This window comes from Balaenoptera acutorostrata, chromosome 18 (genome assembly GCF_949987535.1).
Source record: "Balaenoptera acutorostrata chromosome 18, mBalAcu1.1, whole genome shotgun sequence".
Taxonomy (NCBI): Eukaryota; Metazoa; Chordata; class Mammalia; order Artiodactyla; family Balaenopteridae; genus Balaenoptera; species Balaenoptera acutorostrata.
The window spans coordinates 22,656,525-22,669,288 of NC_080081.1; positions in this window are offsets into that span (position 1 = coordinate 22,656,525).

The window sequence follows — 12,764 nt, forward strand, 5'->3', positions numbered from 1 at the left end:
CTGAACCAGGAAGAAACAGAATATATGAACAGACCAATCACAAGCACTGAAATTGAAAGTGTGATAAAAAATCTTCCAACAAACAAAAGCTCAAGACCAGATGGCTTCACAGGCGAATTCTACCAAACATTTAGAGAAGAGCTAACACCTATCCTTCTCAAACTCTTCCAAAATATAGCAGAGGGAGGAACACTCCCAAACTCATTCTACGAGGCCACCATCACCCTGATACCAAAACCAGACAAAGATGTCACAAAGAAAGAAAACTACAGGCCAATATCACTGATGAACATAGATGCAAAAATCCTCAACAAAATACTAGCAAACAGAATCCAACAGCACATTAAAAGGATCATACACCATGATCAAGTGGGGTTTATCCCAGGATTGCAAGTATATTTCAATATACTCAAATCAATCAATGTGATACACCACATTAACCAACTGAAGGAGAAAAACCATATGATCATCTCAATAGATGCAGAGAAAGTTTTCAACAAAATTCAACACCCATTTATGATAAAAAACCCTCTAGAAAGTAGGCATAGAGGGAACTTTCCTCAACATAATAAAGGCCATATATGACAAACCCACAGGCAACATCGTCCTCAATGGTGAAAAACTGAAACCATTTCCACTAAGATCAGGAACAACACAAGGTTGCCCACTCTCACCGCTGTTATTCAACAGAGTTTTTGAAGCTTTAGCCGCAGCAATCAGATAAGAAAAAGAAGTAAAAGGAATACAATTCAGAAAAGAAGAAGTAAAGCTGTCACTCTTTGCAGATGACATGATAATATACATAGAGAATCCTAAAGATGCTACCAGAAAACTACTAGAGCTAATCAATGAATTTGGTAAAGTAGCAAGATACAAAATTAATGCACAGAAATCTTTTGCATTCCTATACACTAATGGTGAAAAATCTGAAAGTGAAATTAAGAAAACACTCCCATTTACCACTGCAAGAAAAAGAATAAAATATCTAGGAATAAACCTACCTAAGGAGAGAAAAGACCTGTATGCAGAAAATTATAAGACACTGATGAAAGAAATTAAAGATGATACAAATAGATGGAGAGATATACCATGTTCTTGGTTTGGAAGAATCAACATTGTGAAAATGACTCTACTACCCAAAGCAATCTACAGATTCAATGCAATCCCTATCAAACTACCAATGGCATTTTTCACAGAACTAGAACAAATATTTCACAATATGTATGAAAACACAAAAGACCCCGAATAGCCAAAGCAATCTTGAGAAAGAAAAACGGAGCTGGAGGAATCAGGCTCCCTGACTTCATACTATACTACAAACCTACAGTAATCAAGACAGTATGGTACTGGCACAAAAACAGAAATATAAATCAATGGAACAGGATAGAAAGCCCAGAGATAAACCCACACACATAGGGTCACCTTATCTTTGATAAAGGAGGCAAGAATATACAGTGGAGAAAAGACAGCCTCTTCAATAAGTGGTGCTGGGAAAACTGGACAGCTACATGTAAAATAATGAAATTAGAACACTCCCTAACACCATACACAAAAATAAACTCAAAATGGATTAAAGACCTAAATGTAAGGCCAGACACTATCAAACTCTTAGAGGAATACATAGGCAGAACATTCTATGACATAAATCACAGCAAGATCCTTGTTGACCCACCTCCTAGAGAAATGGAAATAAAAACAAAAATAAACAAATGGGACCTAATGAAACTTAAAAGCTTTTGCACAGCAAAGGAAACCATAAACAATACGAAAAGACAACCCTCAGAATGGGAGAAAATATTTGCAAATGAAGCAACTGACAAAGGATTAATCTCCAAAATTTACAAGCAGCTCATGCAGCTCAATATCAAAAAAACAAACAACCCAATCCAAAAATGGGCAGAAAACCTAAACAGACATTTCTCCAGAGAAGATATACAGATTGCCAACAAACACATGAAAGAATGCTAACATCACTAATCATTAGAGAAATGCAAATCAAAACTACAATGAGATCATCTCACACCCATCAGAATGGCTATTATTTAAAAATCTACAAACAATAAATGCTGGAAAGGGTGTGGAGAAAAGGGTACCCTCTTGCACTGTTGGTGGGAATGTAAATTAATACAGCCACTATGGAGAACAGTATGGAGGTGCCTTAAAAAACTAAAAATAGAACTACCATACGACCCAGCAATCCCACTACTGAGCATATACCCTGAGAAAACCATAATTCAAAAAGAGTCATGTACCTAAATGTTCACTGCAGCTCTATTTACAATAACCAGGACATGAAATCAACTTAAGTGTCCATCAACAGATGAATGGATAAAGAAGATGTGGCACATATATACAATGGAATATTACTCAGCCACAAAAGGAAACGAAATTGAGTTATTTGTAGTAAGGTGGATGGACCTAGACTCTGTCATACAAAGTGAAGTAAGTCAGAAAGTGAAAAACAAATACCGTATGCTAACACATATATATGGAATCTAAAAAAAAAAACAAAGAAACAAACAAAAAAAAATGGTCATGAAGAACCTAGGGGCAAGATGGGAATAAAGACACAGACCTACAAGAGAATGGACTTGAGGATACGGGGAGGGGGAAGGGTAAGCTGGGACAAAGTGAGAGAGTGGCATGGACATATATACACTACCAAACGTTAAATAGATAGCTAGTGGGAAGCAGTCCCATAGCATAGGGAGATCAGCTCAGTGCTTTGTGACCGTCAAGAGGGGTGGGATAGGGAGGGTGGGAGGGAGGGAGATCCAAGAGGGAAGAGATATGGGGATATATGTATATGTATAACTGATTCACTTTGTTATAAAGCAGAAACTAACACACCATAGTAAAGCAATTATACTCCAATAAAGATGTTAAAAAAAAAAAATCTTTACATCTTGCCATTTCCTCTGTCCCTCCCTCCCTCACTCTCTCCATTCCTTCCTTTTTAACATAATACCTTGTCATTTTATCTTATTCTAACTGCATTTGGTAATTTTCACAAATATGGAAACTCATCCTGAGTACTTTCTTCAGTCTTCCAGTACAAAGTGTAACTTTGCACATGCTCAGCAAACATCAGGGGGCCATACCCGTGATCAATAGAGCAGATGAGCTGAGGAAGCCAGCTGGGTTCTGATAGAAGAGAAGGTACATGGTGGAATGTGTGACCTGGGTGAAGTTGTTGAGCATCTCAGGACTTTAGTTCATGCATCTGCATTCATTAAATTATCTCTGTTGGTTCTGAGGTGACATATCTATCGTTGATGGTGGTGGCTATTTAAGAACTGGTCAACAAATACTAATTCAATACCTTTTAAATCTTTTCCTAAAAGAATGTATTTGTTATTGGACTTTGGACATTTTATATTACTATTGAATCTCACTCAGGTTTAACTAATTATTCTTATATCCATACTGTAATGAATCCATTTGGATGTAGACATTAGGTGTTTTAGTTTTCTCAGTTACTGCATTGGGTGGGTTTATTTAGTTTCGTACTTTAAAGTGGAATCGACATATTTATTTCCAAAAAAAATCTCAAATCATGAAATAGTTAATGAAAGCTATTCTTTGGAGTGGGATGTGGGGGTGATTTGGTTTTAAAATATCTTAGTCTATCAAATAAGCAGTAGGTTTGCCCTGTATTTGAGGTAGCAGAAACAACTTGAAGCTGTGATAGATACCATGATGAATACTGGGAATTCAGCCTAGTGTTAAGGGCTGTTCATAATTAAAATTAACACAAGGAAGGTACAGTATTTCAATGTAAAAACTGTTCAAGTAACTGGTCTCTGAGGTAGTGCTGGCAAATGAGGTGAGAAGCAGCCTCTAAAATCTTGCTTTAAGCAGCATTTTCTTGCTTATTAATTTGACAGCTTTCTCTGCTGTTCTCAACCTAACTACAGCAATTTTAATCAGAGAAGGAACACGTTGTCAAATTGCTGTGAATCCAAGCCCATCAAAGTTGTGGAATGCCTTCTGGATTTAAAAGAACCTTGAGGGGTCAAAGCTCTTACTCCCTATTTATTGTGTCTAATGCCATCAGCTTCGGTGAATGTAACCAAGGAATTAAAAGACTAATAATGCCTATCTTCTGGCTTCCATCATCTACTTCACATATTCTGTAGAGTTGTGCTAAAACTATGCCTTCACTCACTGGAGAGATCTTATTACTTAAGTGCAGCAAATTTTTGTACTGCCACATGTAGGGTCTGCTGTGCTTAAAGGATTCGATGCAGAGTCAGTTATAGAAAAACAAGCACTAACCATACTACTGCTTGAATCTTTATTTTTTCTATTATTTTTCCTGTTAATGTTTTCCTATCTAATGAGCCCTAAAATGACACAGATGATGTAAGCATTCTTTGCTTTGCACTGATCCCTGTTTAGCTGAAATACAAGCATACCGGAACCAAACCATCACTCTGCATAATTCCATGGTAACCAAATATAGGAAATATCTCTGAAATTCCAGACCCAGGTTCCTTGTATGTATAGAGTTAAATTAAGAAAATAGTCTTGGGTATCAGAGATACTGTATTTCTTCTGAGCTATTTGTTTTAAGAAATTGCATTCAATCTCTCTCATTCTTTGATCTGTCACCTTTGAATAGCAACTCTTTCTCATCCTCTATCCTCACCGATTGTCAACAGCTCAGCTGAGTGGAAGAGTGCTGAGCTGCCAGATGTCAAGTGGTCTATTAAGTCAAAATGAAGGTAAGAGTCAAGCCTTTAATCACTTATTGTGAAATATAAGCAGTATAAATAGGAAAAGCACTAGCCCCTCAATGTTCCATTTTTCCCTAGGGAATGGCATTGGGTGAGAATCTGATGGATCAGGGCAGGTGTGGGTATTTTCTCATTGCTGAAGGAGCCCCAAACAACAGGTTCTTGCCATTTTTTTGACTCAGGGGCCAAGGGAAGGGGGTGGGGGGAGGGTTAGGAGTGCAAAAGTACTGAGTCTGAGTCAGGGTGGAGAAAAGTGTCTCCAAGGCCCACCCATAAGGAGGGGTCTTGGCAGAGATGCTTAAGAGAGGCCACCAAACAGGGGTGTCTAAGTTAGAATGCGGATATGCATGAAAGCATAGCCAGCCAGGGGGTCCGTGTATTGGCTGTGCACCAAGCCTGGTGTGGGACCTCCAGACAGAGCCTTTGTAGTTGTCTGTGTCTGGCCTGAAGGATCACACCTAGGATTTTGGCCTGGAGCCAGACTCCCCACAAAGTGTTGCTGGTGTTTGCTAACGCTGAAAAACTAAATTTGTTATTACTCACGTGTTACTAATAATTTTCTACCACAGGAAAAGGCAGAGGATCTCTTTAGCAGCTTAGCAGTTTTCTACATGGAAAACATAGTATTAGACATAAGGTACGGGCAATTGAAATTTGCCTAAGTATTTCTAAAATATACAAATAAACTATAAGATCTTTAAGAATATGAACCATGCTATTTATGTGTGCCATGGAAGTACATAAGTACTTAGGACACCAAATAATTATTCTTGGCATTTTCACTTTGTGTGGATAATTACAGTCAAATTGAAAGCTCAATGATAGCAAAAGTAAGTCCATCCTATACATATGCATATGGTGTTTCCCTTTTTTTTCATATATATAAATAGGAAATCTTTACATAGGAAGTGTTTAAAACTATAAATCTTATTTATCTATATTTCATATATATATAAGAAATGAAGGGAGAAGAGTGGAATATCATATATACATATTTATATACATATATAATGTGCATATTTAAAAACATGAATTTGTATATAAATAAGAAATATTTATAAATATGTGCATATAAATATATATTCAGATCCAGAATTTAACACTTTATACAATTTTTATTGGTTTATTCTGTTCATCTTCACTTGTAAAGTTCCAATTCTGTTTTTTATAGACAGAATATTAAAAATAAAAATATTATGTCCACTTGTTTTGAAATTGGTTGCCAAATGTTTTTCTGATACTAATAATCATATCACTAACAAACATATTGTCAAGTTCTTAAAACCCTATATCAGTCCTAGCATGTCAGCACCATTATTAGCCCTAATTTAGAGGTAAGTGAAGTAAGAATTAGGGTATTTAAGCAACTTGTCTAAAGGAACAGAGTTAGAAAGCAGAGCCAAGGTTTGGAAGTCAAAACTGAATCCAAACTGTTGACCTTAATCACATTTTTGTGGCCTTCATCATAATTTACTGGTTCTGTGAAAGTGTGAAATGAAATGATATTATTAAATAATACAATTAGTAATGTGTAACTGTGTGTATGCATGTATATATGTGTACACATCAATTTTTATTCTTCACTTAAATGATACATCTCACTAAACTTAGCATGGGCTAGATCTATAAAATAGAAGTCTTTGACAATTTAGAGTTTTGCCAATACTCAGTTAGCGACCCTTCTTAGGTGGGCTTACTGCTGACACACAATGGGACACCCATTCCACTGCTTTATTTTGGGCCACACGGTATTGTCCCTGTACGACAGAAATTAATCTCAGTCAGTGCTAGTTTTGGAGAATGATAGAGGTCACTGAATGAAGTGAGTAAACAGAAGGCAAAGATATTTGACACAAGGTTAATAATTCCTGAGGGTAAGTCTTCATGGTTGTGTTGGATGCCATGGTAAACAAAACTCTTGAATATCATTTTATAAAGCACCTTGGAAAGTGCTGTTCACAGATGCACAATAGATAGTTATAGTTATGAAAATGGGCACCTGTTGCACGGGATGAAGTTGCCAGTGACAGAAATCATACACATGGATTTTAAACAGGCATTTTACTTCTGACAACTTAGATAAAAGTGAACTGATGTGCTCCAGAAAAATTGTTAAATAATTCATGAAGTAGCCTCATTCATGATGAAGATGATGAAACAAAATATATATGTCACTAATTTGGATGACTTTTTTTTCGTAAAATGTAACAATAGAAAATAGCTCTACTTCTAAAAATAAAATATATTATTGCCTGTAACAGTTAATTTTAAAGCTGTATTATTGAATACTATATTAAAAGCAAATAGAGATTTGACCAAATACTTCAAGTTTCTCTCATAAAGGACATGGGAGATTTTCTTATATTCAGGGTTGCCTTATATATTTTATGATAGATGCCATGTTGAAACTTTGTTGTATAACATTATTTTTTATTCTTATACAAAATTACTAAGTGAAAGGACAAAGACCTCAGTATTTAAAGAGAACTTCCTTTAAAGCACCATTTTATTAAAATGGATAAAATAAGCTTATCAATTTTACTCTCAGAAGGAGAGGTCAATCACAAAAGCAATGCTTATTTAGTTAAGAGATTTTGTTCAGAGAAAGGCACCTTATTTTGTACAAGGTGATATTGACCAACCGATTCATTCATGCCCTTGTTTTTCTGGCACAGGAACAAACGCTTTTTAGTGTTGTTTACACAAATTTTGAAATAAAGAAGAAAAAGGAATCCCTGTTCCAATGTTTTGTTTTGTTTTTTTCCTAGTTCGCTATTTTTGGCTGAACCTCATGTAAATATATTACCTTATGTAATGCCTTATGCCAACAGATTTGAAGAGTCCTTTTACTTTTGATTATACAGGTAAGAGCTTTTCCAGGACGTTTTGTTTTTACCCCTTTCCATATCTACTTGCATGCTTTTTCTTCGCACAGGATCTCCAGACATGTCTGTGGTCTGGCCAGGAGGTCTGGCAGAGTGACTAGCCTCTCAGGCAGCTGATGTTATTGTAGCCGCTTTCCCAATTGCCGGCAAATGACATAAATTGTAGGAGACTGAAAAGGTCACCTCTGCAACAGTCCTACTATATTAGCTCAATGATCATTAACCTGCAGCTACACAAAGATCTCAGGCCCCAAATACACAAATGACCAAGCCAACCGAGTAGCAGGCTGGGGCCTTGACCCCACTGTAGTTTTCCCATGGAAAACAAATTCAAAGCACCATTGCTGCTGAAATTGACTTAGCTGTGCATGTGGAAGTCAAACAATTTTTTCTCCTGATATCTTCTTGATTTACAATATATAGCTATGTATTTTTTATCCCTTCAATAAGTCTATATAATATATAAATGCATATATGGTTAAAAGAAAGCTCTTATTTTTAAATGAAATATAAACAATATATATTATATGAATACTTATACAGATATATATGTGTAAGTATAGAACGTAATACAAATATAATGAGTCTGGATCAGTTCATTACGGTTCCCTCAAATTTTGTTTATCAAAATATGAGTATAAATGTACCACCTTCCTTTCTAACTTACTATAATACCTAGGACCACATAGTATTGCTTACAGAGTTTAATTCTTGGTCAACTTGCTTGGGTGTAAATTCCAGCTGTTCTTGGGCAAGTCGCCTAATCTCTCAGTACCTCAGTTTCCACACTGCAAAATGAGCATAATCAGAGGTACTTTACAGTCAGGACAGCCAGGTAGTACTGGGGCCATTTTTGGCAGGGTCCTGTGGGCTTCCTCCTAGGCCAGCTATTAACCCTTTAGTTGCTAGAACACAAAGAGATAGAGGGAATTTCCTAGCAAAGGCTGGTATGACCAGGGTAGAAGGAGAAAGGTATCAGCACAAAAAATATTTAAAGAGTTTATCATCAGTTGTGAGGGTACTGAAGCATACTGGCTAAATATTGGCCTTGTATATAAGCATGAATAAGTGAGTATGAATTATGCTTTAGATTAGTGCTATGTATATAAATTCTCAAAAATACATTTTAAATCTATATGCTCCAAATGCTAAAATTTGAGGACTTAGAGGCTCCAAAGATATATTAGAAAACCAATATTCGTGTGTTTGCTATCTCTAAAGAAGCCTCTAGTGTTCTACAGGACATTGAGACTTCATCCAGTTAGTTAAAACAAATTATAAAACAGAAAATTCCTTCTAAAAATGTGGCTTGATGGAGACGTGACCAACAAATAATATTTCTAAAGAAATAACAGAAATCAAACACACATAGACCAGACTCCCAAAATAAATGCTGTTGATTAAGTTTGTGACAATGTCTTAACTAGTTATATGTTCAAAGTCATTAATTTGATAAATTATGAGGAGTAATGCCTGGTTTTTTTTCTGGTGTTTTTGAAGAGATAAGAAACAATGCATTATAGTAGCATTGAAGTTGCATTGATCTGTATTTAAATCCTTGCAATACACTTACCAAATGCAAGAAATAAAAGATATAACTTAGGTTCTATGAGACTACACACATACATACACAATTAAAACATGAGCCATACTGCTACCTAATACTTGAATTTTAATACATATGACATTCCTTTAGAAATAATCTTGCACTTCTCAATTCCTTAAAAGAAAATCTAGGAAGGATAATCAAACTTCATAATATACTTAACAGATATTAAAGAATAATCTGAAGCTTTTGGGTTGGTTATTACTGAAATAAATTGTTTGCCTATTTAGCAATTGTATTAACAAGAATTACAAAGAAATGCTGAAACAAAAATATAAACAAATAAAATTTTAGAAAGTAGTAAGTTACTACAATATAGGATCATAAGTGTTATGCTAGGGAAAACACAGAAACCTAGAGATAAATGTCATGGAAATACACAGCTAGGCTTGAGAGAATCAGAAAAACTAATCTGGCTAATTTTCTTCTTCTACGCTTCCTCTTCTGATCCAAAATGCACATAAATAGATCTCATTACCAACTGAATCTTGCTGGCTAATTTTAAAACATGGTGAGGCCACTTCACTTTTTCTCCCACAGCCCTCCTGATGATTTGGGCAAGCACTTAATTCCCTGAAATCAATAACTTTCTGCTTGAAAAACCTAGAGAGGTTTCTGGGGTTTTTTCACCTTGAAAACTGACTGATACAGACGACTTTCTAGAGTAAATAAATGTATCAAGGCAGAAAAGAAAAGTTAATTTATGTATATTTAATTATTTTATCATGAGATTGGAAATGAATTTTTTTCTTATAAAATTTCAGATTTATCCCTAGGAGTTAATTTTGATAATGACATTTTAGGTAAGTGTTTTAAGTTTAACGTTCACTCTTTTGATGGGAACCACAATATGTATAATGTAGCTGATATTCCATAATGGATGTATCAGTTTCCTACTGCTGTATAACAAAGTACCACAAAGGTGACTGCTTAAAACAACAAAAAATACAAACTACAGAATGGGAGAAAATATTTGCAAATGATGTGACTGACAAGGGATTAATCTCCAAAATATACAAACAGCTCATACAGTTCAATATCATAAACAAACAAACAAACAAACAACCTAATCAAAATATGGACAGAAGATCTAAATAGACATCTCTCCAAAGAAGACATATAGATGGCCAAAAAGCACATGAAAAGATGCTCAACATTGCTAATTACTAGAGAAATGCAAATCAAAACTACAATGAGGTGTCACCTCACACTGGTCAGAATGGCCATCATTGAAAAGTCTACAACTAATAAATGCTGGAGAGGGTGTAGAGAAAAAGGAACCCTCCTACACTGCTGGTGGGAGTGTAAATTGGTACAGCCACTATGGAGAATAGTATGGGGGTTACTTAAAAAAGTAAAAATAGAGCTACCACATGATCCTACAACCCCACTCCTGGGCATATATCCAGAGAAAACCATAATTTGAAAAGACACCTGCACCCCAATGTTCATAGCAGCATTATTTATAATGGCCAAGACATGGAAACAACCTAAGTGTCCATCGACAGATGAATGAATAAAGAAGATATGGTATATATACACAATGGGATATTACTCAGCCATGAAAAAGAATGAAATAATGCTATTTGCAGCAACTTGGATGGACCTAGACATTATGGATTTTAGTTCTATGTTGTTGTAGTTGTAGGACTCAGGTCACTGTTTCCTTTCTGGCTGTGAGCAGGATATCACTCTTAAATCTTAGAGGCTGCCTTCATGTTCTTGTCATGTGGCCACCTCTATGGGCAATTCACAAAGTCAACAGAAAAACCCCTTTCACATGAAGCCCCTCTGACTTCTTTTAACTCTTTTCCTCCTTCACTGGGCTCACTCAGTCTAACCTCCCTTTCTTAATTCAAAGTTAATTGGTAGGGACATAAATTATATCTACAAAGTACCTTCACCTTTGCTTTGCAACATTAACATAAGAGTGGCATCCCAAGCAGAAGCAAGAAGAACTACAATCCTGCAGCCTGTGGAACAAAAACCACATTCACAGAAAGATAGACAAGATGAAAAGGCAAAGGGCTATGTACCAGATGAAGGAACAAGATAAAACCCCAGAAAAACAACTAAATGAAGTGGAGATAGGCAACCTTCCAAAAAAAGAATTCAGAATAATGATAGTGAAGATGATCCAGGACCTTGGAAAAAGAATGGAGGCAAAGATCGAGAAGATGCAAGAAATGTTCAACAAAGACCTAGAAGAATTAAAGAAGAAACAGAGATGAACAATACAATAACTGAAATGAAAACTACACTAGAAGGAATCAATAGCAGAATAACTGAGGCAGAAGAACAGATAAGTGACCTGGAAGACAAAATGGTGGAATTCACTGCTGTGAAACAGAATAAAGAAAAAAGAATAAAAAGAAATGAAGACAGCCTAAGAGACCTCTGGGACAACATTAAACGCAACAACATTCGCATTATAGGGGTCCCAGAAGGAGAAGAGAGAGAGAAAGGACCCGAGAAAATATTTGAAGAGATTATAGTCAAAAACTTCCCTAACATGAGAAAGGAAATAGCCATCCAAGTCCAGGAAGTGCAGAGAGTCCCATACAGGATAAACCCAAGGAGAAACACGTCGAGACACATAGTCATCAAACTGGCAAAAATTAAAGACAAAAATTATTGAAAGCAGCAAGGGAAAAATGACAAATAACATACAAGGGAAGTCCCATAAGGTTAACAGCTGATTTCTCAGCAGAAACTCTACAAGCCAGAAGGGAGTGGCATGATATACTTAAAGTGATGAAAGGGAAGAACCTAAAACCAAGATTACTCTACCCGGCAAGGATCTCATTCAGATTCCATGGAGAAATCAAAAGCTTTACAGACAAGCAAAAGCTAAGAGAATTCAGCACCACCAAACCAGCTCTACAACAAATGCTAAAGGAACTTCTCTAAGTGGGAAACACAAGAGAAGAAAAGGACCTTCAAAAACAAACCCAAAACAGTTAAGTAAATGGTATAGGAACATACATATCGATAATTACCTTAAACTTGAATGGATTAAATGCTCCAACCAAATGACACAGGCTTGCTGAATGGATACAAAAACAAGACCCATATATATGCTGTCTACAAGAGACCACTTCAGACCTAGGGACACAAACAGACTGAAAGTGAGGGGATGGAAAAAGATATTCCATGCAAATGGAAATCAAAAGAAAGCTGAAGTAGCAATACTCATGTAAGATACAATAGACTTTAAAATAAAGAATGTTACAAGACACAAGGAAGGCACTACATAATGATCAAGGGATCAATCCAAGAAGAAGATATAACAATTATAAATACATATGCACCCAACATAGGAGCACCACAATACATAAAGCAACTGCTAACAGCTATAAAAGAGGAAATCGACAGGAACACAAAAATAGTGGGGGACTTTAACACCTCACTTACACCAATGGACAGATCATCCAAAATGAAAATAAATAAGGGAACAGAAGCTTTAAATGACACAATAGACCAGATAGATTTAATTGATATTTATAGGACATTCCATCCAAAAATAGCAGATTA